Genomic DNA, 6,431 nt, shown 5'->3' with positions numbered 1-6,431 from the left:
GACATATTGTCAGAAGTCAATCTAAGAATTTAGATGGTAAGTATTTCTTGATTTATGCTAATAATTAGTGGAAAATATTTATAGGACTAAATCCGTTACCTCCAATTAAAAAATATTTTATTTTAAAAATAATAATCAAATAACATCTCTTATTATTTTTATTTTAAAAATATTTTTATTCCGGGACCCATTATTATAATATCAGCAACTTTGATTCAAACTGTTGGACTATAAAGTAGCTTGGGCAAAATTATTTACACTGTAATATTTTTAAAAAAAATTGCTCCAATTAAAATTGCTATTGAGCACTTTTGTCTCAATTTTTTTTTTATTAACTATCATAATAAATCAAAAAAATGCTTAGTTCATTAGTCCAGTATTTTTAAGTTAACTTTTTATTTAAAAAAAAAATCATCTATTAAGTTATTAAATTGAAATTCAATACGTAAATATATAAAAAATTGAGAAAATGTCATATCGTTGTATCGTTATTTGGAGGCATAGTTTTACTCAAAGTTGTTTCATATTGTATTTGCTTTGGTTCAAAATTAATCCAACTAAAACTATTTAAATTATCACTGTATATTAGTTTTGGCTAAAATTACTATAATAATATTTGACATATTGAGCAATCTTATCTTATCTAAGTAATTTTAATTGGATGTGTATTAGATGATTAATAAATATTTTTAATTAGGTGTTATGAGATTGTGATAAATATATATATTAATTGATGAAGAGAGATTAAAGAATACATAACAATGATAAAAAAAAATAGAATAAAAAATTTAAATAGAGAATGATATAGTAACTGATCGAATTTAATAATATAGGATGATCTGCATAGTTGATCCTAATAAAAAATTTATTGTTATTTAATTAATGTTAAAATAATTTTAATCAAAATTATTTATAACATAATTTTTCGCATGTTGTAATAGTTTTAGCAAAAATTAGTATAATAATGTTGAAATAAAGATATTTTAAGATGAAAAAATAACTAAAGTTGCTCCGAGTTGTAGTAATTTTGGCTAAAGTTATTTCATGTTGTACTAGTTTTGTAGAAGAGTTTTGATACATTCAAGTAAAAATTTCAAAGAAAATTCTTAAGGATAGACACATAAATGATGAGACTCACCATTTCATTTTTTATGGATCTCATCATTTATGCGTCTATCTTTAAGAATTTTCTTTAAGATTTATCCTTGAATGTATCATTTCTCTTTGTAGAATTACTACGAATAATCTTGATCATCTTTAAACAAATTTAGTTTAATGTGTTTTAATTTTAATTGTTTGATCATGTTAATATGTTATATTATTTTTGGTCAAAATTACTATAACAGATAAGTAAGAATACTTTTAATCAATATTTATGTAATTTTGATAGGATATGCACTTAGGGTTTATGGTTTAGATTTATAGAGCCAATATGCCAACCTTGTATTTGTATACAGACTCCCATGAAGATAAATTTAGGGGTAAACCCCAAATAACCAAAACTAGCAAGAGCTTAATTCTGATGCTAGCTGCAACCATGATTTTCCAAAAAGAAAAAAGAAAAAAAGATATCTGGAGCAATTGGAAGCTGCCCTCTGTTCCAGAGACATCACAAGATCAGTCACTTATCTGCAATGGAAGATTTGAATCTAATCACATCTAAAATTGCATAACCCATGCAAATGTGTTTGTAGAAAATGAAGGAATTTTCTACAAACAATTTGCAGCTTATGGGAGGTATTACAGATGCTTTTTCTGCAGAGTAATGAGTAGAATTTTCAACACCATCTATGCTTGGAAAGCCAAAGTATTAAAAACATTAGTACACAAGTACATTAAATTGCCTCTGTAAGAGGAAACTAATTTACACAATTGTATGGGCGAAGAAGGAAAAGAGATTTATTGAGGGTAAATTGATAAATCAATTCCACCAAAAGTCAATTAATACCAAAAAAAAAACAATAAGCACACTTCAATTTCTTGATTAACTTGATATTACACAGTAAAAATTTGAAGAAAATATTAACTTCTTATATTTACTTAGTGATCTTGTCCGAATGAGGAAAGTTGAAAAGCCAGGGATAGGGTAACTATTGACGGGATGAAGACTTCAATCCTGTAAAACTAAACCAAATCAGGAAAGGGGCCCCTGGCGTTGGTCATCTGACGCTCAAGTTAGAATCAGGAAGAAAGAATGAGTAATCCAAAAATAGATAAATCTTGCCTTTCTTTATATCTGGCGTACCCTTTTATACCTTTCTTTGTGATCGTTCATCTGTCCTTATTTAATGATATTAATTGTCAGAGAAAGACTTCTTTGTCTTGACTTCCGTGCATTAATGATAAATGAAGTATTCTTCTTTGTCTTGCCTTCATATTTAATGATAGACGGAATGTTCTCTTTTGTTTTCTCATCCCCTCCTGTGTAATGTCATTCCTTGCGCCGGACGAGCAGTCCAAGCGGTTCATCTTCCTGTCGACCGTGTCATTCCTTGCGCTGGACAGGCGATCCGAGCGGCTTGTTTTCATGCTGACCAAAACAACCGGCTACAGATTTGTCCATTCGTCCGACCGGCCCATGCCATTCGTCTGACCGGTCGGGTGATCCGCTCAGGATAACCAGACAACCACCTTTGGTCGAGGTTCTTTCCGTAAGCCCCGACGTTGACCGCTTTGACTTTGACTGACACCGTGTCAACTGACCCATGGCAGGTGAGCTCTCCCTTATCGCCGCATCACAAGCCTCCCCCTCAAGTCTAGTCGAAGGAGACTACAGGTCCGAATGACTGAACAACTGGTTTCCTCGACGATTTTTATGTCCGATCGGAGTGTTCGGTCCCTAGCATCTAATCGCCGCATCAACCAACGCCGATCGATCTTTGTCTAACCATGGCAAATGGACGATCGGTCCGGTAACTCATTCTCTATACAGAGCTCGACGATGAGCGTCAATACTTTGAGAATTCTCCAAATGTGCTTCTTCGAGTGAGCGTGGTCATCGCTGACATCATCCATATTTTTTGAAGCCCATGCAAATCCTTGACAATTATGGTCGAGCACGCGACCATCCCTTTTAATTAAGTTCATTAAATGTTGTCCGGTAACCGCATGCCACATGCCCCTCTTTCTACCATCGCATGCCTGACAAGACAGGCGAATATCCTCTGCTGACATGACTAGCACCTTTTTGAATTCCACGGTCAGATCTTCTTCTAAGATTTTGAAACCTTGGATCGGACGGTTGAGAGCGACCGACCATGAAGTTTATAAACCTCGCATGTGTCGTCATCTTCTCCACTTCGTGCTTTCGTCTTCGAGCTTCGTCGTTGTAGCATTCCTCTCCTTCACCGGTGGTCTCCCTGTAAGCTTATTTGATCGATTCTATGTGATCTTCCTTGTAAGGTCTTCTATCTATTTGGTTTAGTGTTCGTTTATCGTTCATCTTCGATCTTGTTCTTTCGTTTTCTCGATGGCAAGCTTATCTCAACCTCCCGTCACCGTCCCTGGACTCTAGTACACCTCCATTGAGTCTAGGTTCGACGCCAGCGATACGGAGAGTTTGAGGGTTGCATATGAAATTCCGTCTAACTATCAAATTGGTCTTCCCTATGCCTTTGACCATCCAAGCGAACCGTCGCCCGGTTTTGTAACATTTTTTAAGGACCAATTTACAGCCAGTTTGCAGTTTCTGATCCACCCTTTCTTTCCTACTGTTTGTAAATATTTTCGTATTTCTCTCCACCAACTAGTGTTGAACTCCTTTCGGTTGCTATGCGGAGTCATCATTCTGTTCCGCCTACACGGCATTCCCCTCACTCCTCGGCTCTTTCACTATTTCTATTACCCCAAACTGTCTGAGCCAGGGACTTTAATTCTCTTCCAAGCCCGAGTGGACTTAGTTTCCTTTGACAAGATTTCGCCTTCCAACAAGCATGGGAAGGACTACTACTTTTTCGTTCACTTTCCCGAGCAACCAGATTTCCCTACCATATGGCAATTAGAGGCGCCGAACCCTCCAGAGCTCAAGAAATACAAGAGCCATCGGACTACCTTCACGCAGCTTCACAATTGACTGGGCAAAAGTATCATATCCATAAATTGCTGCATAAGGGAGTCCTCTACGTGTTCGTCTTGAGCCCGATCCGCACGAAGCTCCCGACCAACTTAGGTATACTCTTTGTCATCCTTCTCATTAAATCTAACTGATTATTTCTCCATTTTTGCAGCTCACATAATGCTAAGGGCATGTCTGGCCGGCAAAGCCAAACTTACGGGTGCATAGATCAATACTACGGTCGTGACTGAGTTGGAGAGCCGCATTTTGCAACCGATCGACTCACAAGAAGACTCGCTCGGAGAGAGCGAGGGAGCGCCAGCCCTCGTGAGCGAAGGGATAGCCAGTCAGATGCCCAGCGGTGGAGCGGTTGGTGCATCGAATACTCCCTCCACACGGCTGCCAGTGATTCTGGTTGAGGGGGCGTCGGATTCAGCCTCTTCTGGGGAACCACTGATAAGCCGCAAGAGGCGTCGGGCGGAGACTACATTGCTATCTACTTCCTCCATGGTGTGGACCCCCACCAGAACTAGTGTCACGCCCCCAAAGGAGTCCCTGCCAGACAAAAATCCGACAACATCTCCCCTGTACCGGTGACAATATGAAGCATCACTACAAACAAAATATACATTAGCCACATGCGGCTGGAATATTTATATACACAACCACGCAGTTATATATAAAACAGCCCACACGGCTGTACTAAAACACAGCGGAAAAACAAAGGAAAGCCCACACAAACCAAATAAATACAATGCATGCCGGCACAGCTTAAACACAAATACAACACCAAAACCAAAAGATAGCCACATGGCTAAACACAAATACAATGCCAAAAATAAGAAAAGAATATACAAAAGAAAATAAGCACGGTCTTCGGATGTGACGTAGGACCCGGCAGACAGGATACTCCGAGCGACACCAACCATCTACAAGCTACCTGAAAACATAAATGTATACATGCGGTGGTGAGTATAGGTAACTCAGCGGGTAATAGAAAAGATAGTGCATGGTCTACAAATAAAACATGGAGATCAAAAGTATACAGTCTCAGTAGGGAATAAGAACATGATCATACTATCATAATCAATGCATCTGAACATACCTGACATAAACTATACAAACCACAACTAACATAATGACAGATACATACCCAATCTGGAATCGACACATGGTACAATGATCAGTAAACTCACTGTATCTGCAACAGATATACCCGTGACACCTGTGCAATATAAGTACGACTGCATATACATGTAAAATAAATGACATGTATGCAGTATGACAACCAAATGCAACAACCATATCTCAATCAAATGCAACAACGACAATCACATGCAACTAGTATCTACTAGGCATGTATGCAAATGCAAATGCACCGCGCATCGAATGCAAGAATAATAACTGCGTATGCATGCTCCATGGTCACCCCCGCCACCTCTCCAGACACCACGACCCCTGTATGGCCGAGAGGCTTGGGTCTGTGACGACTGTACTACCCTCCAGCCCACTATATAGTGGTCGAGGCGGACAGTCCACTAGTAACTATCTAGCTACATAGTATCAGGGTCCCTGACTGCTCACAACGCCGGATCTCACTAAACCTCGTGACCGGGTGGCACGACAGGACGAGCGGCAACTGCTCTAGCTACCACTACCCATGAGTGGCCGAGTGTGCGGCACTAAACCAAACCGATGACTCTCTCAACCACAAGGGAGACAATAGTCATCAGATGCAATGAATGATGAACATGATATATATATATATATAATCATCATCCATGCAACACCCCAAACCTCATAAATACCTCCAACAAGAGTATAATCGTCATGATACATCCACATATCCCACCATACATATGTACACACTACACATGTATAATCAACCAAAAATCTCCAATAATCCCACCAGACACATGTACACAAAAATATAAGTACAATCAACATGTATCCTCCAGTAAAAACACAACAGACAGGTGTATATACCCCAAACATACAATCAACACCACTCCTCCAAAAGTACATGACAAATACGTGTGTACATACAACATGCAAATGCACGGTCGACAAGATGACTCTTATAACACATCCCCACCTATGTACAGTCAACATCATATACCCAATCAGCATGGTAATACCAACAACCTGACAATCCCTACAAGACATACTCTACACGTGTAATCACAACAGAATAGATATCAAAAGTGAAGACTGTATATGAATTACTTAGATCATCACAAGGGTCAAGCATAAGTATCATGCAGGAAAAACAGCAATCGATCATGATATAAGATAAAGCAGCCTAAACCATCACATAATAGCCATGCACTAAGATCAAGAAAAAAAACTACGTAGAGGCCAAGGAAGAAATACCCGC

Source organism: Zingiber officinale, chromosome 1B (genome assembly GCF_018446385.1).
Source record: "Zingiber officinale cultivar Zhangliang chromosome 1B, Zo_v1.1, whole genome shotgun sequence".
Classification (NCBI taxonomy): Eukaryota; Viridiplantae; Streptophyta; class Magnoliopsida; order Zingiberales; family Zingiberaceae; genus Zingiber; species Zingiber officinale.
This window is presented reverse-complemented; position numbering follows the sequence as displayed.